The sequence below is a fragment of the Ictalurus furcatus genome, chromosome 11, assembly GCF_023375685.1.
Source record: "Ictalurus furcatus strain D&B chromosome 11, Billie_1.0, whole genome shotgun sequence".
NCBI lineage: Eukaryota > Metazoa > Chordata > Actinopteri > Siluriformes > Ictaluridae > Ictalurus > Ictalurus furcatus.
The window spans coordinates 14,614,837-14,640,953 of NC_071265.1; the positions used below are offsets into that span (position 1 = coordinate 14,614,837).

The 26,117-nt window shown below is 38.5% G+C and overlaps 1 protein-coding gene across 4 annotated transcripts in view; it reads right to left on the reverse strand.

The window, feature by feature from the left end:
* chl1b (cell adhesion molecule L1-like b) overlaps window positions 1-26,117 on the reverse strand; it is a 120,858-nt gene that overhangs the window by 72,181 nt on the left and 22,560 nt on the right. The window contains exons 1-2 of one of the 4 annotated variants that reach the window (XM_053635831.1): window positions 13,845-13,964; window positions 13,351-13,433 (exon numbers count right to left, since the gene is read on the reverse strand). The exons of 1 other annotated variant lie outside the window; for it this stretch is intronic. The gene's annotated coding sequence lies outside the window, so the exon portion shown is untranslated. Of the gene's footprint in view, window positions 1-13,350; window positions 13,434-13,844; window positions 13,973-26,117 lie in introns of those variants that run through there. 2 more of the 4 variants (XM_053635829.1, XM_053635832.1) reach the window with 2 other exon arrangements.

The window sequence follows — 26,117 nt, forward strand, 5'->3', positions numbered from 1 at the left end:
ATGGTTAATTATTATTATTATTATTATTATTATTATTATCATTATTATTATTATTGTTATTATTATTATTATTATCAGTGGTGGTGCTTTAAAAGCACTACTATTGTTATTCGGCATACTTATTATAATTATTATTATTAGTGGTGCTTGAAAAGCACTAATATTGTTCTCTTGCATACTTATTATTATAATAATTATTCTTCTTCTTCCCCTTTTTTTTCAGCGCGTAACTAGTCCCGCACCGTTTGACCGAATTCTACAGGTGAGGAGTCAAATCGATCGGCTTATTGAGGAGAGGTGTGCTATGACATTCATAAGCGATCGGAATGCCGGAATTCTTGCTACGGAAGCTCAAAGTCGGAAAATTTCCCATAGACTTGCATTGGGTTGAGAAAGAATTGGCACCCTACACAGCGTGCTATAAAAGAATTGCCTCCGTACACATTCGGCTCTAAAAAGTATTGGTGCCCTATCTGGAAGGCTCTCAAAACTATTGGTGCCCTGTCTGGCCGGCTCTCAAAAGTATTGGCACCCCGCATGGCTGGCTCTCCAAAGTATTTTCACCCTACAAGGCCGGCTCTAAAAAGTATAGCTGCACTACATGGCTGGCTCTATCAGTACTGGCGCCCTATCTGGCTGACTCTCAAAAGTATTGGCACCCTACGCATCCGGCTCTCAAAAGTATTGGCGCCCTTTGCGTCTGGCTCTCAAAAGTATCGGCGCCCTTTCTGTCTGGCTCTCAAAAGTATTGGTGCCCTTCTCCTCCGGTTCTCAAAAGTATTGGTGCCCTTCTCCTCCAGTTCTCAAAAGTATTGGTGCCCTTCACCTCCGGCTCTCAAAAGTATTGGCGCCCTTCGTGTCCGGCTCTCAAACGTATTGGTGCCCTACGCCGTCAGCTGTCAAAAGTATTGGCGCCCTACGCCATCGGCTCTCAAAAATATTGGCGCCCTGCGTGTCAGGCTTTCAAAAGTATTGGTGCCCTATGCCGTCGGCTCTCAAAAGTACTGGCGCCTCACGCGTCCGGCTCTCAAAAGTATTGGCGCCCTGCGCTGTCGGCTCTCAAAAGTATTGGCGCCCTGCGCTGTCGGCTCTCAAAAGTATTGGCACCCCATCCCAGTTTCGCCACAGCAAGCACCACTCACATTTTCTTCAGGAAATGTACCGGTCTAGTTTTTATTCTTCTTCTTCCACTTTTTTTTCGGCGAGTAACTAGTTCCGTACCGTTTGTCGGAATTCCATGGGTGAGGAGTCAAATCGATCGGCTTATTGAGGAAAGGTGTGCTATAAGTTTCATAAGCAATCGGAATGCCGGAATTCCTGGTATGGAAGCTCAAATTCAGAAAATTTCCCATAGACTTGCATTGAGTTGCGAAATAATTGGGGCCCTACACGGCCTGCTCTAAAAGAATTGCCTCCGTACAAGTCCAGCTCTAAAAACTATTGGCGATCTGTCCGGCTCTCAGAAGTATTGGCGCCCTACACATCCGGCTCTCGAAAGTATTGGCCCCCTGCACGGTCGGCTCTAAGAGTATTGGCGCCGGACACGGCCGGCTCTAAAACTATTTCCGCCCTAAACGGATGGCTCTAAACAGTATTGGCGCCCGATCTGTCCGGCTCTCGAAAGTATTGGTGCCCTTTCTGTCCGGCTCTCCAAAAGTATTGGCGCCCTTTCTGTCTTGCTCTCTAAAGTATTTGCACCGTACACAGTCAGCTCTAAAAAGTATTGGCGCACTTCACCACCCGCTCTGCCTGGCCAGCTCAAACAGTATTGGCGCCCTATCTGTCTGGCTCTCATAAGTATTGGCACCCTATCTGGAAGGCTCTCAAAACTATTGGCGCCCTATCTGGCCAGCTCTCAAAAGTATTAGCACCCCATATGGCTGGCTCTCCAAAGTATTTTCACCCTACATGGCTGGCTCTAAAAAGTATAGCTGCACTACATGGCTGGCTCTACCAGTACTCGCGCCCTATCTGTCTGGCTCTCGAAAGTATTGGCGCCCTTCGTGTCCGGCTCTCAAAAGTATTGGTGACCTACGCCGTCAGCTCTCAAAAGTATTGGCACCCCATCCTGGTTTCGCAACAGCAAGCACCACTCAAATTTTCTACAGAAAATGTACCGGTCTAGTTTTTATTCTTCTTCCACTTTTTTTTCGATGTGTAACTAGTCCCGCACCGTTTGTCGGAATTCCACAGGTGAGGAGTCAAATCGATCGGCTTATTGAGGAGAGGTGTGCTATGAGTTTCATAAGCGATCGGATTGCCAGAATTCCCGGTATGGAAGCTCAAATTCAGAAAATTTCCCATAGACTTGCATTGAGTTGCGAAAGAATTGGCCCCCTGCGCGGTCAGATCTAAGAGTATTGGCGCCAGACATGGCCGGCTCTAAAACTATTTCTGCCCTAAACGGACGGCTCTAAACAGTATTGGCGCCCTTTCTGTCTGCTCTCAAAAGTATTTGCGCCATACACAGTCGACTCAATGGTTGGATCTTTCAGCAGGACAATGATCCAAAACATACACCAAAATCAACACAAAAAATGATTTACTGATCACAAAGTCAAGGTCCTGCCATGCCCATCCCAGTCCCCTGACTTGGAAACCACAGAAATCCTTTGACGTGAACAGAAAAAGAGAGTCCACCAGCATGGACCTCAAAATTTGAAGGATCTGGAGTGATTCTGTATGGAGGAATAGTCACAGATCCCTTGCCATGTATTCTCTTAGCTCATCAGGCATTCGAGGAGAAAGCTCAGTGGCCAGTCAGTGCCAATAATTGTTGCACACCTATATTTAACAAATATATACATTTTTTGATTAACCTGTGTTTTGTTAGCAATTATTTGATATCCATGAGAGCAGAGTATTTTTGATCTTTTTTTTAAAATAAAAGATCATTAGCTTAAACAATAAAGACAATTTTTCACAGCCATCTTTGCTCATATTTGCCAAGGGTGCCAAAATTTGTGGAGGGCACTATAAATAAAGTATTTAAAAAATTTATTTGACCATGAAAGCAAGTAATAACTTTGATCATATACAACATGGATTTTTGTTAGCATTAAAATCTTGCCTGCAGCAATTTCTACAGTGTGATGGTGCATGTGTACTGCAGATAGTTTTATAATTGTTTGATAATAGTTTACAAAATGAATCCATTAGGCTTATGTTAATTTCATTATGACATGTACCAACAACCTGTTCAAAACATGACATTCAATGCATGAGGAAAGCACTCTTAGTTAGAATGATAGCAATTAAAACACCTTTTGGCAGACCATTTTACAGCTGTATTTGTATCTACCTCACACATCTATGTGATGTGAACTTTGCAGAAAGCCTATGCAAGTATAAATGGTAAAATGGTAAATGGCACACTTATATAGCACTTTTATCCAAAGCGCTTTACACTGTGTCTCATTCACCCATTCGCACACACACTCACACACCAATGGTAGCAGAGCTACCATGCAAGGTGCTAACTTGCATTCGGGAGCAACTTGGGGTTCAGTGTCTTGCCCAAGGACACTTCGGCATGTGGAGTCATGTGGGCCGGGAATTGAAGCGCCAACCCTTACGATTAGTGGACAACCCGCTCTACCACCTGAGCCACAGCCGCCCATAGTATAGAAAGCTAACAAACAATGTAATTTTTGGGAACTGTATTTATGATGTTTTTATTTTATTTTTTTAACATACACACAATGAAGAAAGAACACACAAAAATGACAGATGCAAAATCTTGCATGACAGGCCTACCCTTAACCATATTGTACTAACTGGAAATGAGCCATCACTATTAGTCTTTTAAAAACATAAAGGCCATTTCTTTCTAATAACACTTACTGTTGAGCTTATAGTACCAGTTAACATGGGATTGCATTAATTTGTTATATTAATTTACATAGCTAACAACTGATAAACATTTTTAATGATATTTCCTGGCTGATCCTAAAGTCACTAATTAACTTGCATTTATGTTTGTGTTTTAGCAGTGGAGTCAGTTGAGTATCTGCTGATGAGCCCTTCTCATTCAGGCTGTGACCCAGCTCATTAGTTAAGTTCCTTTTGGCTCTAATTAGTCAAATAACCAACAGCAAAAAGAGCTATAAATTATAACATAAGGATATTTTTTTAAAGTGGAAGAGAGAAGTAGTCTCGGACTCCCAGCCAAGTTCAGAAAAGTGACCTCATAAAACTTCATTGTTTCATAATGTTCAGCAACATGATACACAACACGCACAAATGGCTTCTTTGAACGATTAAAAAGTCAGGCAGAAATTCATGACCCAGCATCTTGTATTGCCTCTCTACCCATTTCCTCTCCACTACTTAAGCTGTTCTGTAATTTATCAAACTCTACAGGAAAACATAGATCAAACACCAGTGCATGAAGCCTTTATTGAACAAGGAGTTGATTCCTTTTGTTTCTCTGTAGGGGGTTCTTGTTTTCCAGATGGGCATGAACACTGCTCTACAAGTCTGCATATTGTGATAATGGGATTAACTCTGTCTCGCTCCTTTCGTCAAGTCGATGCTGGTTGCTCTGACCCCCTGTATGACCTATGTGATGTCACTGGAAAAGTCATTAGAATCTAAGAAAATTGGTTTGTGCACCACTGACCCGTTTAGCTCACATTTTTACAATATTAAGACAATGTGCTCTAGTTTTATCATATTGTGCCTTCATCAATCAAAGGCTACTCAGATGAATATATTATATCTCCACTCTAATTGAACTTGAGCCCTCTCCATCAAATTGAATTTGGCTGCTCTTCATTATTATTGAGTGTCTAGCAGAAATAGCAATATGGCCAGCTGGCTGGGGACAGCTTGCAAACCATGGGACCGGACATGAAAGATGTTCAATTTAGAACTACTTCATTCATATGGTATACAGTGTTGGGGAAGTTATTCAAAAAAAGTAATCCACTACAGATTATTACTACATTAAAATTTTAATTTGATTACTTTACTGATTACTACATGTTAAAAGTAATCAGATTACTAATTACTTTACTTTCACATTACTTTCAAAACCTATAAAACCTACAAAAAAAACACTACAAAGTGAAACTCATAGTTCTTTCAGTAATTTTAGCATACGTAAATTTAGTGTGACATGATCAGAAAAAGTTGGATTTATCATAAAACTTGCCTCGGGTGCTGTGACTGTTTGCAGGACTATCAGACCGATAAAATATAAAACTTTTCTAACTATGCTAGTTTGCGAGCCAGACCCTGTCTGATTTGTCTCACCTCAGTTCACTGAAGATGTAAAATTACAACACTGTTGTCTTCTTTTACTGACGTTCAGTTACGTAGTGACAAGTGGAGAATTATTCAGGGCTAAAGAAAAAATCTTCAGAGCAGAACGTGATTTATTTTAAAATGGATTTTATACTTAATATTGTTTTCTTAATAATAAATTTGTAACTCAAGTAACATAATTTTCTTGACATCAGTAACTGTAATCAAATTACATAAATTTAACGTGTAATGCGTTACATTACTGCATTATCAGAAAAAGTAATTCGATTACAGTAACGTGTTACTTTGTAACGCGTTATACCCAACTCTGATGGTATATAGCCAAAGTGGCTATTGACAAAGCATCTCCATAGACACACAGTTCATCATAGATCAGTACCTTTATACTAAGAGCATCTTTTGAGATTAGTAATTAAACGTCCTCTTTGATGTATGCTGAGCATGCTAGACCAAAACTGATGCACACACAGCCAACCTGCCAGACAATTGCTCATGTACATAGAACTAAGACCTGTTTAAGGATCTCAGGCTGTTTCCTAATTCCCTTGCTCAGTGCCGGAGGCTCACACCCGAGCCTGCCGAAGTTGGCAGGAGGCTAAAAGCTGCCAGCGTGGGAAGCCCAGTATGACCTCTGACCCACACTAGTTCTGGCACTGCCTAAGCACATCAGTATATGACAGGTGCCAGAAGAGGAGGAGAGGAAGATAGAATCTGGGGCAAGGAAAATCTGGAGCAGGCTTTTCAGATGGATGGCAGCTCTCTCCCTTTCCTACACTACCCTTGCTCACAGCGGGGACTCCTTTAGCACCACGGATAAGCATAAATCAAGCGACTGGGAAGGTGGGAAATTAAAGTGACAGAGTGGGGCACCTTGTGAAGATCATTTGGTGGCAGAGCTCAGAGGCATGCCATGCCACCCACTCTCAACACACCAAACTGTCCTTTTAGTACCCTTCCCCCCAAATTGTATGCACTTTGGGATACAACTAAATGAACAAGGTTCTATAGGGAAAATGCCCAAAGTGCATACAATTTGGTGGGAAAGGTACTCAAAGGACAGTTTGGTGTGTTGAGAGTTGGTGGCAGAGCTCAGAGGCACCGCCCCATATATTATTTCCAATAGATAAATTGCTTAGGAACAATCTACGGTTTGTACAGTATGTCATACAGCACAGGTTATTTTTACTTTCAGAAGACGCATCTGCTACCCTCTGATAGTTCTGTGTTAAATTACCTATTGCATGGGAGTTTTTCATGCTGGCCGGTAATGGGATTAGCTCATGCTAGTTGAATAAAAGTGCATTAGATTATCTCTAATAGTGGAAAATCTGATTGTGATCTTTTCCACATAATTCAGGCATGGCTGTGACTAACATCACTAAATAGTTATTTCCCTGCATGATTATAGTGATTTCATTTAATCACTAGTTCATTTATGTTCAAATCAGCTAAGTTCCTACAGAGGCAGTTTCCTAAGTAAGGAAAAAAAAACAAGATGGGGAACAGTGAAGAGTTGGACTGCTGCCCCAAAAGCAAGCGTGGAAAATACTTGAGTAATTGTACTTTATTGTACTTTTTGCGGCTGTGGCACAGGTGGTAGAGCGGGTTGTCTACTAATCGTAGGGTTGGCGGCTCAATTCCCGGCCCAGATGACTCCACATGCCGAAGTGTCCTTGGGCAAGACACTGAACCCCAAGTTGCTCCCGATGGCAAGTTAGCGCCTTGCATGGCAGCTCTGCTACCATTGGTGTGTGAGTGTGTGTGTGAATGGGTGAATGAGACACAGTGTAAAGCGCTTTGGATTGAAGCGCTATATAAGTGCGCCATTTACCATTTACTTTGTTACTATACTTAAGTATTACTTACCTGGAGAAAAACAAACACAGGGCAAATGTGGGAATCAAACCCCCAACTCTGGAGGTGTGAGGCAACCTTACTAACCACTAAGCCACAATGCCCCATGTTTAGCAACCAATCAAGTTTATCAATTTAAAAATTGTGCCAATTCATCATCTGCGTTGACCTTGCTCACACTTACTCATACTACACAATGTAGTTAATGCTATAGCTATCCAAGTGTATGTGAAGATTGCTAAGCCACAAGACTGTATTTTCAACATTTGAGTATGAGCACCCTGGCCTTACATCACTGTTTCAGTATGCTGAAGTAAGCAAAGACTCAAAAATGAGGTGTATCCTTTGCCTGTCTAGAAGGCATGAACTCCATTTAATTTAAACCATGTTGAGGTAGGTTTCACTATTTGCTAAAACTAACTGGCTATATTCTTGCTAATGTTAAATATTTATTACATGATATTTTGCATCTGATGAATTCATTAGCAAACTACATAGTGTTAATCATGTATATAACCAGCAAACAGAGACTGAATGATGTTTTCAGGCAAACTGGTGTAGTTGCTTTAAAACAAAAATCATCTAACAGTTTTAGATAAGCAATAAAAGTTACTTTTCAGATGTAAATATGTAATATATATATATATATATATATATATATATATATATATATATATATATATATATATATATATATATATATAACTTCATCAATTAAAAACATTTATTTTTTTATTTTTAATACTTGAGTACATTTAAAGTAGTAACTTTCTTTGCATTCACTTCAGTACATTTTGGCTGAAGGCTTCCACTTTTAACTTGAATGGTATTTTGAATCATTGTCTATATATTAACTTAAGTATACAGTAATATCTCAGTATATTTTCATATCGCTGCACAAAAGTGTTTTTCCATAAAAATGTTTTTCCATAAAAAAGTTTTATTCATCTTATATCACAGCAATATATCCATGGTTACTATTTTACAATTTATGAAAGAATGACACTTCATCAATTTTATGTTTTTATCTCTCTCAAAGTTAATAAGACACAAAATGCAGTTTGTCACATAACTGAGAAACCAGCATTCAAAAACCTCCATGGTAATGACTGGAAGTGCCAATGAATTAACACATGATGCTTAGTTAGCAGCATAACCAGGTAGCTAACGTATCTAGTGTAATAAGTTATCTAGTGTAGTCAGATGCGGAAAAAGCAAGCTGGCTGCCTGGATAGCCAGCTTAGTGGTGATATCATTGTCTCCATTAGCTGTCATTTAAAGACACCATGCCTAGCTAGTTTTGCAGCAGTTAGCTAACAGCAAGCATTTACCAGTTATAATGGGGACCCCTAATTGTGCAAAAAAAAACACTGGTTTTTACCAGTTCAAATGACTAACCTAAAAATCAGGCCACAGCTTCAAAATACATAAAAAATGCATCAGTTATTAAACTAGTTAAGGCCAAAGAATTGCAACAGCCTTTAGAACAGGCTTGTGTGGGAAAGGAAAGACCAGCACTGAGCTGGAGTATGAGATAAATATTATCAAGGAGTGAAAAGAGAAATAGAGTAAAAGTAAAAATTAGTGAATGCTTCATAGAGATGCACAGAAAGATGGAGTGGGTGCTAAGACAGGGTGTAAGAGAGTAAGAGGATGATGAAATTGATGGATACAGTCTTAGCCACAATAAATGAACAGTGGAGTTCCTGACATAAGCTCCCCTGTGACAAGATGACGAATAACCCCATGACCACAGTCAAATGCACCGCAGGCCACAGAGATGGACAGATCCCCTGACACAATTTAAAATCCCAATCAAATCCAGCACCTTGGCAAAATCAGTAAACTGCAACATGCATTTTCTTGATTTTATTGATTAGGCTTTCCTGGGGTTTAGGTCAAGATTTCACTACACAAAGATGCACTCCAGGCAAAAGCAAACAGTATGGATAGTAGTTCTGTTGTTCCAAATGGATGCCTAAACTAAGAAAACACTTTTTTTTGTTGTTTTGTAACAAGCTAACCAGTTCTTTAAACATTTTCTCTCCTGGACAAAATAGGATTGTTATAAATACAAAACTAAAAACCAAGGCAACCACAGTAAGTGTAGGTACAGGACTCAGTCTTCCTGTAGGTCTGACGCAGCTACTGAATTCATTTTTAATTGTGTTAAACTTAAGCTAAATGCTTCATCAGCTGCTGGCTTTGAAACTAAAATATGGTAGTTGAGTACACATTGTGAACATTTATGAATATGGTTTAATTTAACCCGTGGTAAGTAGCTGGCTAATGTTAGTAGTGAGGATTATTGACATTTATGAATATGTAGTAAAATGATCTGCAATGACCAAGAGTTCTTGGTTCATCTTAATTATTTAGAAAGCTTGTTACATTTATTTACATTTATTCATTTAGCAGATGCTTTTATCTAATGTGACTTTGAAGAAATACAAGTAAAGACTTGTTAAACTTCAATATGGCAGCTAACTTTACTCAACTGTCAGCTCCTCCAGTCATTAACATAGGCATTCCAAAACCCCAAATGGAGTTGCTTGATTTACAAGAGATTGTGAGAGAAACTCACAATTTCCTCTATTGCTTCATGCATTTACTTTACAAATTATTATAAGAAATATAGAAACTAGCATTGCATTTCAAATCACATATTATGTACTATTCTACACTGTTATTGAGTATTAACATTAACCGGTTGACCTATTACTGTTAGTGTTTGAATTTTAAAAACCTCTCATGCCTTCAAGCCTACCAAAAGATCTGTTTTGCATACCAGTCTTCTGATTTTTTTAGATTAGTAAATACTTTTGAAAATAACGTCAGAGTTTTTGATTTGAGACACAGCTCATGACAGTAATCACAATGAGGGTGGAAAGTTTTAAAGAGAATAGATCTCTTCAGTGTGTTTAAAATCTCTGTGCATAAAATCACTAAATGTTTTACAGTTCGACTTGGAAACCTGACAGACAGGGGTGTATTGACTGTGACGCACCATATAGTGTACATAAGATAAGCAGACGCTTCTCCATGGGCATGCAAAAGTCATGTGTCAAGCATAAACCATATGTACAGTATATACAGTATATATACACATCTGGTAGATGCTAAGCTATCTATCTATGTAATATATCTATATATGTAAATTTTGACTATATCCAGGGTTTTTGCACAATTTTTTTGCAGTGCTCCAAAGGTATCATAAGTTCATAATACCAAATCCACAATAAGTCTCAATTATGATCTACAAATCCAATTGCAAAGCTAATCTTACCTAACTTGAAATGTACAACCAAGCAGTAGGAGCATTGGAAAAGAACTGAGCTGAGTTACAGAGGAGAGAAACAATAATAAACAGTAACAAACTGGAAACCTGCCTTTCCTCCTGCATAAGGCCCCTCATAAAAGGAAAATACATATTGTCATAGCGTTCACATGTGAAAAGTCATTTCTCATTGTCTTCTTTTGAGATGCACCTCATGCAACCAAATGCTGTTCAAGGCACTGGCATTTCTGGAGAAAATCATAGCTTATGTTATAATTACCATTCAAATCAGTGGAGTGATTCTGGAAAGTCCCCAGCATGATGTTGATGCCATTGATCTGAGTGTTTTAGTACACTGAGGCATTCTGCTTTTCATAAGGTAAAGTGGCTAATAATTTAAACAATTTGCTAGCTTATAAAATGACGGATTGCATTATACTGTATATCTGGCAAAGAATGCAGCTACACTGACATCTGATCTTCTGCGTTCTCAGCAGGTTTTTCCACCTTGTAAAATTAGTTCCAAGATTCACTGAAGTTTCATGGTATTATGAAGATTTACAGGCATTATAATATGATATACTGTTTTCCCTCATAGCAAAAGTATATGCCACTGAATTACCTCATGGTTACCTTTCTGGGACTTTGCAATAGAGTTGGATTGAAGGACACTTGAGTGTCTATAACTAGACTGACAGTAGGGATATGTAAACATAACAACAAAATGCAAATGAAAGTCTGTAATGTATTACCATGTTATTTGTAATTAAAGAAAAATAATAAAAAATAACTTGTTCTCCTGGAAACCTGCAACAACTTTCTCTATAATTAGGAACTTAATATCTATAACAAATTTCAAAACTTGTACTATTATAAATAAAACACAGAGAATATTGTGGGAAATCAAAAGTTTCCTCATTCTTCAAAACATTAAAGGCTATTGAATAGAATCCTCAAGACTGTCTTCACAGCACTTACTTTATTTTATTATTATAATTTGATTGATTTATTTATTTTACAAAACCATATCTGTCATAATTATTGACACACCTAGAAATATAATCTAATGAACAAAATACAACTGAAGCATGTTCCCATTTAGAGTTACTTTTTTTTTTTTTTTATCTGAAGTGGTCATCCATGACTTGTTTGACCTGTTTCACTGAGGTATAAATATGAGATGACTCAAAGGGGCAAATTCCATAAGTCAACATTGTGAAGATTTGAGAATAGACAAATGAAATGAGACAAAAGTGTGTTGACCTTCATAAATCAGGCAATGGCTACAATAAATAGAAATACAAAAAAAATGCTCATATCCATGATCCATAGATCCACTGAGCAATAATTAAGAAGTTCCAGACTTGTAATGAACCTGCCTGGAAGGAGGTGCAAGTGTATTTTCCTCCCATGCAAAATAAAAGATGCTGGTTAGAGATGCAAAAATTACTCCAAGGATCATGGTTAGAGATCTGCAGGAGTAGCTTTTGGGTCACTGTTATACAGAAAAGAACCAGTGTTAAATATTACATATGGTAGATGAGCTGCATCATGGACTCCATGAAGCACCAGGAGATTTTGAATGAAAATCTGTCTGCCTCTGGAAGGAGCTACATCTGGGTTGTGGTTGGATCATTAAGTAGGACAGTTAATCCAAAATGTCCAAATCCACACAAAAGTGGTTCAGTGAACACAGAATCAAGATTTTGACATGGCCATCCCAGTCCCCTGACATAAACCCTGTGGGTTGAGCTGAAGAGTAAACCACAAGAGAGGAAGCAGGGCCATGGAGGATGTGCAGAGATTCTCTATTGAGAAGTGCTATCAGATTCCTTACCCTTGCCCAAGTTCAATCAGTGTCAGATTAAGCTAATTATCCACATATATTTTAATAACTATTTTATCCATCTTTCTCAATAATACTGGAGCAGACTTGATTTTCCTGGGCATTTAAAACGTCTTCATTTTAGTTTAGCACCGTTACTGCCGTTTGCCTTTGTACAGCTCAGGAAACAGAACCTATTTGAGTGCCACAAGTCATAGTGTAAATTACAAGGATGTGCTATTCAACTCAACTTGATTAAAAACAGTGCCACTACAGACTGCACTACAGGAAAAGTAATAAATTGTCCGTACAGCTAAGGTCACACACAAGGCAGTAAAGAATGAAAGACGCCAAATTAAAGGGGCTCTGTGATCACAGATGTGTCAAGTTGGAAGTGAGAGAGAAAGAGAGAATGAAAGAGAGGTGAGAGAGATGGATTGGGATTTGGAGATAGAACAAGTGAGGGGAAAATGCATAATTAAAAATGCGCTTGTGTTTGTGAACACAAAGGGAATTACTTTCTCTGATTTTCTTCCACCTATTTCTATCTCTTTGAAGTCTGTGAATCACAGAGGATCCATTCTCAGGACAATAATGATGTTAGCCTGTGATCCGCTCCGAGTGGCATGAAGTGGGTGTGTGGCTGAGAGCAATTTCACAGGAGAGACTGTTGGATTATTTGGTAGGAATAGAAATAGCCAAGGACCTCACTACATTCACTCACAACATCTGATGGATGTTGGCAATCTCCCAGAAAACAACTGGTCACAGTTGGAAAAGATGGATGAAAATTACATTCTAGATCCCCTGCATTAGAACCTGAAGCCAATTTGCTTTCTGTGCCTAAGAGGGAGATTTTGATTTCCCAGTGCTGTGGACAACTGGTGTGCTGAGGTGGAGCAGTGAGTAAAGAATAGCTCTTGTTTGTTTTTCCCTATTGCTCCGTTTCCACAATTGAACATATTAACCACTGAGTTTCAAGTTCCGGACATGTGATTCATAAGTGCTACGCTAAATGATACAAAGTGAACATCCTGCTATGATCTGGACAAACTCTTCACGACAGGCTGTTTAAAGATTTGGAGGTTATATTAAAAATGTTCTGTGCTTGTTCATCAGTGCTTACATATGGCTGTTGTATCTCTTTTATCTCTTCTTTTATGATTGATTATCTGAGAAAGTCCAGCTTCACAGGAAACTTTCGAACACCTGTCACCATAAAACCAGCAGGATGTAAATATTTACTCATTTTTGCACAAAAGCACGCAATTCAAACTGATGCACTTTTCAAAAAGGAAAATTTCATACATTCTTGCAGAGGAACAGATGTACACAGTATGAGATACGGAACAACAAATGAGTAACAAGTCAAACCCAAACGCTTTTCTTATTTCTTCCTAAAGACCAAAGGGCAAAATTAAAAATTTACAAAGAAATCCTCAAATCTCTTCATTCACTTACGACTCTTAAGGCGCTTAAGTCTCACCTTTCTTCCTAACCCCCCCACCCATAACATATGTGCAGAGACCCAAAACACTTGTTTTGCTACTGTAATCCCCCACCTGATGCATTTGTTACAAGCTCAGCCAAAGCACACAAAACAGAAGTCTGACTACTCACAAGTCCCTGCTCCATTCTCTTCTTTCCTTCTGCCTCTGGCTAACCCCTTCCTCTGATACACATTATAACAGACTGAAAACAGAATGCAGACAAGAATGCGGGATACGAGGAACTGACGGAGTGCTCTGTAGGCGGCCAAGAGATGGGAGGCACAGGAAAAGATTATGCTGCCAGAGCCTCTCCCTTGGCAAAGGAGCTCATTAAGTGAGTGACAATCAAAGCCTGATCTGAGAGCTATTCACTGCACTGGGTGGGTATGGGAAGAGAAAGAGAGAGGGGGGGCACGAGTGAAGGAATGTTGAATAGGGACACAGTTTAGAAAATCAATTTTAAATAACCAGAAAGTATACAGACGTCTCCAGAAATGTAATCTAAGGTAAGATCTTATTATGCATATTCGTCTATGTGCAGTTTTAATCATTCAGTGTTTTGGTAGAGAGAATATTATTGTATAACTGATGTTCTGTATTTCTGCAATCATAGCATCAATGAGCATATGCAAACACACACACACACACACATACACACACACACACACACACACACACACACATAAGTGAGCATGAAGTGAGCATAATTTAACACGCCGCTCATGACACATTCAAACAGCTGCAAGTGGCTGCTTATATCAGACTAACTGGTAGCAATTCAAAGGGAACTTAATCAAGAACATGTCCAGAAACCCAAAGAGTATGTGATTTTTTGTTTTATTTACAGCATAGCCATAGGTGGACTAGTAACAATCCCTCAACAGCAAACTAGGGGGGAAAAACCCAGTCCTCTCCCATTACACTGGGGGAGTAGGGGGTGAGGGAGAGAATCGAGATGATATATGATGTGGAATGGGGTGTATGACTTACAGTTTAACAGGGAAGAGGGAAGAAGAAAATTAGAAACTGGGGGGAGGGTTGAACTATGCTTGAATTATACTGATATGGGGCATTAAAGGACAGAAAAAGCTTCAAAGCACAGAAAAAATGTCCTTGAAAAAAAATGCAGAAGAGATTCTACATAAGCCTATATCAAGCTGACATATCAACCGTGCATAGCCTTTTCCATGCTTTATTGGATTACATTTGCTATAGGAAGTATGATCCTAACAGGTGACATCAGTTAGTTGGAATACCATTGAATTTACAGGCACCAGAAAAAAAAACAAAAAACATCTTAATTAGAAAACAATTATAATGAATATATTTGTGAGCTTGTCTTTTGAAGGTTTCATTAATTCCATCCTCTCTGACTGAAGCTAATTATCTAACTATATGAAAGACATAACTGGTATTTCTATATTTGTGTATGACAAAGCTTTTCTTTGTGTTGCAATAAATGCCTCAACCTCAGATTTTAATCAAATCAATAAATCACTTAAGCTTAATTCTGATAAACCAGAATGATCTGTCCTGTGTGAAGATGTTCTGGCAAATGAAAGGCAATAAAGGTACCGCCCTTATAGAAAATAAATTGTACACTAGATTAAGAAAACAGCTGATCTGTTTATATGAAATACTGTGATTAGTCATAATTCATCTTCATTTAACAAATAACACAAACAAGTTTCATCTTGAAGCATCCACTGCTCTAAAATGTCAAATGACAGAGAATAGTATTTAGCAGAAACACTGCGGTGTGTTTAATCGTGAGAGCAGATTGCCAAAACCAGACACTGAGAACAGTCAGTGCTGTGTCAATACAGGTCCCTTGGCACTCCCTTTAAGTGGCAGCAGGATCGGGCTGCCATTATGGGCCGCACAAACAGAGGGAAGCCATATGAACTTTGCACAAGCACTTATGGAAGTAAGCAGCAGAGGACAGTGGACAGAGGGAAAGAATGAAGCTGCAGAAAGGATGGACAAAGCTGCCAGCTCTCCAGAGTTCAGCCAGGCCGAACAAACCTGACATTGTTCTTTGTACTGCCTAGAGGACAACTTCCCCTCCCTCCGCTTCTCTCTCTCACCATCTCTATGCCTTTGTGTCCCTCTTCTCCATGGCTCACAGTAAGCCACCATGCATTACAGGGTTGTTCCAGGGCCATTTGGTCTGGCATTCACAAACCAAAACAACTCTGACACATATTATGTGTGTCATTTGTTTTTAGCTCTAATTCCTCATTAATAGTAATTCCAATAATTTGACAAACATTATCTACTCATCACTCAGAACAGCATTTTGCCAAGAGTCAGGGCACTGCAGAAGTAGCCAATCAGACTAGTTGTGGAAAAACTGCACTACCTGCAAAAACTAATAACCAAACTAACAACCGCCAAGCCAAATGCAGCGCATGGGGAGCACAGGTGTTCTCCGCTACAGGAAATAACCTCAGAGTAACCTTCAGGCAACACTGACAACCTGCACCATGTGCTCAACTGGGTCCTGATCAACTCTGCCATCCTGTCTTTGATCTATGCTTTGGCATTAGAAAGGAACTCCCAGAGCATCTATATAGGCTGAGGAATAAAAAGTAGGGTACAGAACATGATGGGTCAGTGGCATGAAAAGCTGGGCATCATCAAACCAACAGAGAATGTTTTGTGCTGGATTCATACCACTTTAGCATTGGAGATATAGGGTTTTGTAAAAGCATCTGTAAGATAAGATCGTCTTAACTGAGAGATGGGTCTTTAAAAAACGCTATTTGTGCTGCAAAGCTTAATGGGAAACTCAGTCTTAAGCACCTTCCAAAGTTATATTCACTGTCAGAGCAATAAAAGAAGCTTCTGGTACTCCAGTTTCAAATATGTATCAAATAAACCTATACACATGTTAAAACCACCTTCTCACAGAAACAGATGTTAATATATCTCTACAGAAATGACTTAAAGATTTAAGAATTAGAGACAAACACTTAAAAGCTGTATGGTTAACATATACATTTCAGACTTTAAAAAAATTACATGCATGTAGTCACTATAAATGATGCCAAATGGGTTTGAGAAAGTTTTTGTTTTCAGTTGATTCCCACTTGTTTAGGACAAGACTGATTTAGCAGGTGTTTTTATTCAGTTTCAAAGCTATAACACGTTTATTTCTCAGCAGTTTCTTTGATGCCTAAAATGCCTAAATGCTTAAAATAAAGGCCGGATATCTGATGGGTGCTCTTTATGAACTCTACCACCATATGCCTCTCAAGACGAAGTACCTGTGAGTGTTTATATTCAGTTCCCCATTAGCCTCGACACATTAACAACCTCTAAATTGATTCCAGACCTTGGTTAATAGGTGAGTGAAACATACACCACTGACTAACATAAGGTATTAATTTTACAGTGTAGTCAAGCATGGAAAGAGATAGCTAATGCATGCTTGGAGCTGCATTTTTCCATTGCAAAAAGTCTACTGTGCACAGGTTGGTGAAATGTTAAGCATGTTAAATCACAGAGTGACAATTACATGAGACATTTGCACTTGGTGTGTGTGATATGGTTTGCAGGACTGTAATCCTATTGAGTGATTTCTCCTGTCTCCTCTGTCTTTTTTAGACTTTCCATTGCCAGACTTGATCACAGATGGCACTCCCTGTGATTATGGCAACAACTATTATGTGATCAGCTTTCCTGATTGGCATCCTCACCAAAGGTCTCGGGCAAACACATAACACAATAACACTGCTAGCACCAAACATTAGGTTCATTCACATTGACTGCAATATAACTGAGGATAAACATGCTGTTCAGGAAAACACGGAGGGGGGGTTTAAACAGTGGGAGGCAGGCTAACTTGCATTCTAGCTTCTCTCACTTATGGGACTGTTGTTGCTGACAGGTTTTAAATAAAGAGTCCTGTTGAACCCATTTTAATCATGTTACCCCATAAACCGATGAGCTATTTCCCCTAGTCCTCAGCCTTAACAAAGTCAAAGGTCTGGAACCCAGGGGTATTTTGAGTGTTTACATAAGCCAGTTGAGAATGTTGGACAAACATGAAGTCAGGGAGACAAATTCATTAAAACAACTATCAAATCATTTAACATGCATAGCAACATAGTACCTCTAAAGCTTTAGAGCTTATACTGTGGAAAGCAGGAATGAAAAAAAAAAAAGAGATGTGTCCTAGCTCAAAATGAAAGTAGTTCAGTGGTTCAATAGTAATTTAATGCAGCAGTGCTTCAGGCATAGAGCTCTGTGTGGATCATCCCCATCATCTTCCCACCTGCCAGCAGAGAAAGTCCATTGCAGAGGGCTGCAGGCGGAAAGTGTGCCGCCAAACAAACGCCTCCTGTGCTGCAAAATCAGATTTCCAACAAGTGAGATTAATGTTTCTTGGAAGCATCCATATCCGAGCCTCTTCTCCTCCTGCCGCTTTAAGCCTGGGTTAATTCGGCCAAGATAAGGTCTCAGCATCGAGCTGATGCCTTTTAAGGAGAGATAAGCCTGAGGACTGGGGTCAGGGTAAAGAGACGGAATGTAATGTTACAATACATGATTAATCCAACAGCAGAAAATTGCACCAAGGATTAACTTTGTGAATTCCTCTTAATAAAAGTAAAATCCTATGGACTTGAAGGGGAAAAAATCAGGTGTGTTTGAATTGGCATGCAGGTCACGATCGCACAAGGCTACAGAATACTTTGAGACATTTCTACTGAAATGAGGAAGCAGATCTCTGTATGTGTGTGTGTGTGTGTGTGTGTGTGTGTGTGTGTGTGTGTGTGTGTGTGTGTGCGTGTGCGTGTGTGTGTGCGTGTGTTTATCCCTGGTTGAGAGTGATTGCTCATGAATAAACCAACATTGTTTAAATGATTTTGAAAATGCAGGAATAGTACTTGAATGATGACTCATTCCTTGCATCAGGAGTACCAAGTGAATGAAACCAGCCCCAGTTCTTATCTCAGTGCTCTTGAAGTTAAGTGAATTACATTTAAAAAATCTTCAATCTTGATCTTGAATCTTTTATAAGTGACCACACACATACACACAAAAGAAAATGTGGTAAAACTTTTAAAACAAAATTTTATAAAAGCAACAAAATAGTTACATAGACCTAGCACTTACTTGTGTAAAAAGATGGTGCTATTCTCAGACACCATGAAAATAATTAGGAGATACCAGGTCCTGAGGCCTTTAGGCAAAACTGTATTAGTTGTGCTGGGAAACTCTATTATTATGTAAATGTCCCTGTCAGCTTTGCACGAATGATTACGTTGGTTAATTACTTTACCAGCAATCATAGGTGATTGCTGCTGGAACTTTCAGTTTGAAAAGTCTGCATAGGTAATATTATCAGGCACCCATAAGCAGTATGAAGAATATCAATAAAATAGCCATTAAATGTTTGAAGGCATGTTCTGATGTGTGTTGTAGCTTTCTGTGCTCTAAGCTACTTCCCTTCTTGTGCAAATCAACTTTACAACATTTATAGCTGTCTATATTTTAGTAAGATCCAGGATACCCTATGCATCATTACATGCTGTTTATAACTATAAGTGCTCTCATTTTACATTGCACTGATCCCTATGGCCTTGTAGTATATTGTATGGAAGCACCTGCAGTGCACATCTGGTGGCTTTGAACCCACTAGGCCAATAGTGTGAGCAATTTCCTTACAGCAGTGTTTCTCAATATTCTGAGAGCCACTGCCCTGTATATTTTAGTGTTTTGCCTCCTCTAAAGCACTCAGTTCAATCTCTTTCTGGGTTATTCATTAGCTTATGAGTTGAGAACAAGAAAATCAACAAAATGTGCATAGCAGAGGCAGTCCAGGAGAAACACTACCTTAGAGCCACACTGAAAGCTGATCATCTAACCATGTAGGTGCCCATTTATTTCTGTTAGGCTTATGCTGAGCAGTCTTGCAGTTTTATAATTAATAATGCTGCTTTGCCCCTCACACTAATGTGAAAATTCACCGTTATTTTGTCTGCACTGTGGGACTGAGTAATTCATACCTCCACATATCTGTTCTGATAATGTGGATAGCTTGGATAACATGGACATACAATCAGAGCTTGACCGTTTAAGAGGTTTCATGTACTGACTATAAGAGTGTGTTCCTGTTGAAAGGGCTCATGGAGGATACATTCTGATTTTGCATTCTGTTCTAATTCAATACAACAATTTTCATTACAAATTATATTATTGACAACAACGAGTGATAAGTGGAAAGGAAAAATCTGTAGTAGTTAACATGGTCAGTATCACAAATTTGCTTACATTTAAATGGGGACCTAGAAATAGTGCAGAATATTGAATTTTAAATATGCAAAATATTAAACATTTAAAACATCTAAAACCTTCCGTTTATTTACAATTTTAAATGAAAAAAATAAATTAACAAAAAAATCCCAGATTTTTTGGACCCCACTCCATATCTTAATTGCACATATTATATCATATTGAAAATCATATCTTTAGAGTTCTGAAAGGTGAGAAAGGACATTAGAGAGCCAACGAAAATGAGGTTCTAAAGTGGTGCCCTTGACTAAAGCTTCTCTCACAGTGAAAAATAAGGACATCTGCATCATTCACACTTTCCATGAAATTTCTCTTATATGGTATGTGACATTTAAGAAGTCATTAAATGTATTAAAATGTATGCTTTGAGCACTTTGGTTTGTCTATCAGCTACAGTGCTGTGAAAAAGTACTTGCCCCTATCCTGATTTCTTCTGTTTTTGTGTATATCTCATACTCAATATTTTCAGAAATTAAAACAAAATCTAAGGTAAAACAAAGGCAACCTGAGTAATCACAAAATACAGTTTTTAAATGATAATGTAAGATGTTGTAATGATAAGTGAAGATGTTATTTATTGAAGCAAAACAATTATCCAATACCAACTGAGCCTGTGGGGAAATGTATTTGCCCCTGTAGTTACTAATTCCCCAACTAAATGAAACTGCATACATATTGGTGTTCAGCTAGACACAACCAGCCCTGATTGGCCAGTCCTGTTCATTCAAATCAACTCTTAAATAGAACTTTTTCAACAGCATAAAGTTGGTTAAAAGGTCTTTCCCAGTAACATACTATGCCAAAGTTGAAAGAAATTCCAGAGATGATGAGGAAGAAGGTGAGTGAAATACATCAGGCTGGGAAGGGTTATAAAGCTATTTCAAAGACTCTGGGCCTTGAGAAAACCACAGTGAGAGCCATTATCTCTAAATAGAAAAAAAAAAACTCGACACTGTGGTGAACCTTCCCAAAAGTGGCTGACCTTCCAAAATTCCTCCAAGAGCAGAGCAACTATTCATCCAGGAAGTCACAAAGAGCCAAGGACAACATCAAAGGACCTACAGGCCTCTTTTGCATCAATAAAGGTCACTGTTCATGACTCCACTATCAGAAAAACACTGGGCAAAAATGGCATCCATGGAAGAGTGGCAAAGTGAAAACCACTGCTAACCCAGATGAACATTAAGGCTCATCTGAATTTTGCGAAAACACACCTTGATGATCCTCTAAACTTTTGCGAGAATGTTTGGTAGATTGATGAGTCAAAAGTGGAACTGTTTGGAAGACAGTCCCGTTACATCTGGCATAAACCAAACACCAAATTCCACAAAAAAAAAATCATACCTACGGTCAAGTATGGTGGTGGAAGTGTGATGATGTGGGGAAGCTTTGCTGCTTCAGACTTGGGCAACTTGCAATAATTGAGGAAAACATAAATTCACATGAAAACACTCTACCAGGAAATCCTAAAGGAGAATGTTCAGTCTGTCTGTAAGTTGAAACTCAAGTTATCGGAAGCGTTTGGTTGCAGTGATTGCTAAAGGTGGCACAAGCAGATTTTAAGTATAAGGGGGCAATTACTTTTTCACAATGGTGATAGGTGTTGGATAACTTTTTTTGCTTCAATAATAATAAAAAAAACTGAATAAATAAAAACTGCATTGTGTGTTTACTCAGGTTGCCTTTGTTTTATGTTGTATTTCGTTGGAAGATCTAAAACTACTTAGTATGAGATATACACAAAAACAGAAGAAATTAGGACTTCACAGCACTGTATATCTTACTCCTGTCATGTTCTCTGTGAGCCAGATTTACTCATGAAAGACACATGCCATAATGTGCCATCAACTGACAAAGGATTTTGTGCTTGGTATGAATGACTGACAGCTCTTTCATTTCTGAATTGCTGCAATTTGTTTTTTTTCCTGTTATTGTTTCATTGACTTCTGTTGTCATCACTGAATGTTTTGGCTCTTTTCGATTGGCAAGTGTGTATCGCATTCTTTATTTTTCAGTTTATTACTTTTTTTTATAAACTGAGATTTATTCCTGTTTAAATGGCATTAGATTTCATGATTGGAATCTATTTGAACACTTCACTTCTAACAGCAGCCACTCTGCTTAATATTCACATCAAAGCAGATTTATGAGTATAGAAATCAAAGGCTAACATGTTCATTATTACTCAGGGCACCTGCATAATTTGCTACTACCCTTTTGAACTATGATGTCAGACAAAGCGATTGTGAATTGAATTAACAAAGAGTCTAGCAGGGCTACTGTTAGCGTGCATACTTAACAGATGTTTGCAACACTCTCAGAAGACTTGTGGTGACTCAGATGAAGGAGATCAGCGTCTGTTCTATTTTATTGTACATTTCTATTCATCCTTTGCTCTATAAGCTGAGCTTGGCTGTCGTACCCTTAGATGAATTTCACTAATAGAACTTTGTTGCATTTGCTTAAACATGCGTTTCAGTACTAATCAGTAACAGTGGCTTCATATTGGAGGAATTGGGATTTCTCTTTCAAAGAATGATGTGTCAAATGGATTTTTGTGCAGTGTCTTAAATACATAAAATCAAAACATGAATAAACCTTTTTTGAATAAAAAAACAAGTTTTTATTTATATTTAAATGATATTTTATGATTACGCTTTTACTGTACATGATACATCCATAGTGATTCAACATTTTCCAGGCTCTTTTATGGGAATGCCAAAGAAATTATGACTGAATATTAATGGTATTTTGACAGTCTTTTATTTGACTCCTCTCTCATCTATTGACTGTGTACAGCTGAGCAATCAAGCTAGTTTGAACAGCAAACATGCATTGTTCACTCCTGACAAAAACTTCAAAGATGAGAAGAAACAGACAAGCTAAAGAGTATAGCAGACAATCTCTTATAAGTCGTGCAGCTATACATGAGTAATATTCCACTCTATAGAAACCCATGTTCATACAAAGGAAGTAAAGGAAGTGTGTCATCCAAGCATAATGAAAAGGCAGTGTGTGTGTGTGTGTGTGTGTGTGTGTGTGTGTGTGTGTGTGTGTGTGTGTGAGAGAGAGAGAGAGAGAGAGAGAGAAACTCTGCAGGATGCTCAAATAGTTTGCTGAATCACTGTCTGTCTTGGAAATCTCTGAAATTTGGAGTGATTAGCTTTTGCCCAGCGTGTTCTTGAAGCCACACCTTACACTCACTCCCTTTCAGTTGAGCTTTGTAAACATGACATCAACTGGAAATATGTCAAAATGCTTTCTCTCACAAGTAATGTGGCACTGTGGGGGAACGAGCGAAAATAGGAAGAGCATTCGAATGAAAATAGGTTATGTCCCTAGATAGTGCTCATGAAAATTCATGTATGTTAAAAGAATGGGCTTTGAGCCCTTTTTTTCATAGAACTTAAAGATTCTTTTACTTAAATGACTGTTGAGGAATTTTTTTTTTTTTTTCCCAGATTTTCTCATATTAATATTTAGCAGTTGGGCCTCCTGTAGCAAGCTCCAGAAATACAAGAATCCACCCAACCATATCTGGCTTTGGTGTCACATTTGAATTTTTGCTTTTTCAGGAATAAACAATCCATTTAATTTCAGCCAACTGTATGCCAATATACTAGATAGACAAAAAGCATATGCACTGTATTGTGTAACAAGTCATCTCAACATCTTGGATATTGATTGAATTGCCTTTATGTTTTTAAGAAATTACATTACAACTGTTTTTAGGAAACATGATGCACTTGTACTCTTCTAGAAACAGGACTTGCCATATGAGTAGCCATCACTTACTAATGCAATCAGGCCGGAACTTTGATCTATCAGTAGGTGTTCCAAATCCAATTTGGGAATTGCTCTCTTTGAAGTTAAAGACAATTTTGCTAAGCTCACTGGTATGAAGAGCTCGAAGGGCAAGACTGAAATTTAGTCCAACAGAAGTTGAAGCAATCGGTGTATGCACTTTATCTTAAACTTAGAAGAGCAGAGTGGCCTTGCAAAGACCAGATATGGGCATAATTGCTTTTGCTTTCCACATTGTGACAGCCTAGCTCTCATTAGTGTGCAAGGCAGCACATCTACTGACTGCAGAGAGCAGGAGACTCTTTGACTACCTGTGTTTCAGTTCCGTCTTCAGGAATCGCCTTGAGTCAAAACAAAAGCCCCCGTTTAAGTACCTCTGTTTGGACTGTGATGGAAACTTGGTAACCTTAAAAAACTGTTGACACGTCTTACTTCAACTGGTTCAAAGTAAAGGCATTAAGGGGAGAAGTCTTGCAGTTGCATCCTGTACTGTTTATGGCTTATTTTTTTCAGTGTGTCCAAAGACATCGTGTGAAGACTACAAAACAATTATTACATTCTGTGCCTTTTACTGAATAAGTGTTTTATTGCCATAAGACCAAGATATCTTTATATTAAGATATCAACATAAGAGAACAATTAATACATGAATTACTGAGGATGTTATAATCAGTATCAGCCTAAGATAAGGAAGTATTTACACAATTCTACACAGCATAAGTTCACAGGAATTACAATGGAAGGTTACTGAAAAGTCTAAAGCAATTGGGAGATATCCCTAAACTTCGCAGTACTTCAGGAAAACCCCACTATATTGTTTTCTGTCTGGAAAACGTTAATGTGTACCAGTGCTTTGATGCAGCACATGCAAAAGCAGGCACTGATGTACTCTGTGCCATATTGTGACATGGGAAACCTCAATAAAAAGTGTTAAGGGCCAGGGGCATTTGCATTTTGGAAGGCACTGAATGAATGTGCTTGTTCGTTGTCCTGTGCCTCCATGAAAGGCTCTATTAAGAGAGAGGTTTTCAAATCCCCCATTCTGCTCATATTAAACTTTGGAATAGAAAATGGGAAGTCTAACAGTTAATTCAAGTTTTCTTTAGTGTCTGTTTTACTGGAAGTGTGAAAGCTATTTCAGGGGTTTCACTTTTGCGCTTTCAGTTCATCGTTCATCTGCATTGCTTGGAAGCATTCTGACGGTGTCTTGGAAACAAGGGCTTTATCTTAAAATTATGAGGGAAAAATAAGACTCATGCACAAATACTGCCTGGAAGTTTATCAGATTGCAAATGACAGGTTTTTTGGATAATAAAGACTTTCTTATTGGTGGTGGAGCTTTGAATTACCACTAATCCAAAGTTGACTTAGGTTAAATCAAGATGTAAATAATGCAGGGGGTTGGGGTGGAAGCAGAAAAACATCTTAGGTTTGAGGGATTGGATGAATGTTGGGAATAATAAGTACCTGACTATTCTCTTCTTATTAATAACAATAGATTTCTACTCTTAAAATCCATCCATGCATCCATTTTCTATACCACTTATCCTACGCAGGGTTGAGGGGGCCTGGAGCCTATCCCAGGGGATGTGGGGCATTTCCCAGCCTGCACTGTGGCCTACAAACATGGCCACCATGGACTTCAATTCCCAGACCACTCACACATTGACACGTTCACGGTCACCTTCATTCTAATCATGCACACCTGCATCCAATTTTCAGCACTATCATAGCAACAGTTTAAAAGGACTTTGAGTTCACTCTCACCTTCATTTTAATCATGCACACCTGCATCCAATTCTCAGCATTATCACAGCTACAGTTTAAAAGGACTTTAGTTCTTTAAGTTCACTCACACATTGTGCGGTATAAGTGCCATTCCTTGTGTTTGTGATTATACCAAGCCTGTTTATCTCTCGGTTCATGTTTATGTTATTGCCATCCTTTTGCCTAGTATTTTCTGAGATTGTCTTGACTTGGATATCCTGTTTGTTGATTGTCTGACCTTTTGCCTATTTCTTGATTCTGATTTTGCCTACATTTTTGGATTTGTCTGCTTGGATCTTAATAAACATCTCTACCTACATTTGTATCTCTCTGCATGTTCCCTCACTTGACAGCAAGCATATGTAAGGATGATTTTTAAAATCTTTTTTTTTTTTTTTATTTGATGACTTTGATTATTTTTAAATCATGATTTTAACGTAACATTCCTGAAGTTTGGTGTTAAAATTTGTAGCTAGTGAGATTTCTTTGAACTAGAAGCAAGTGCCCCAGGTCTCTTTAATATATTTTGGTT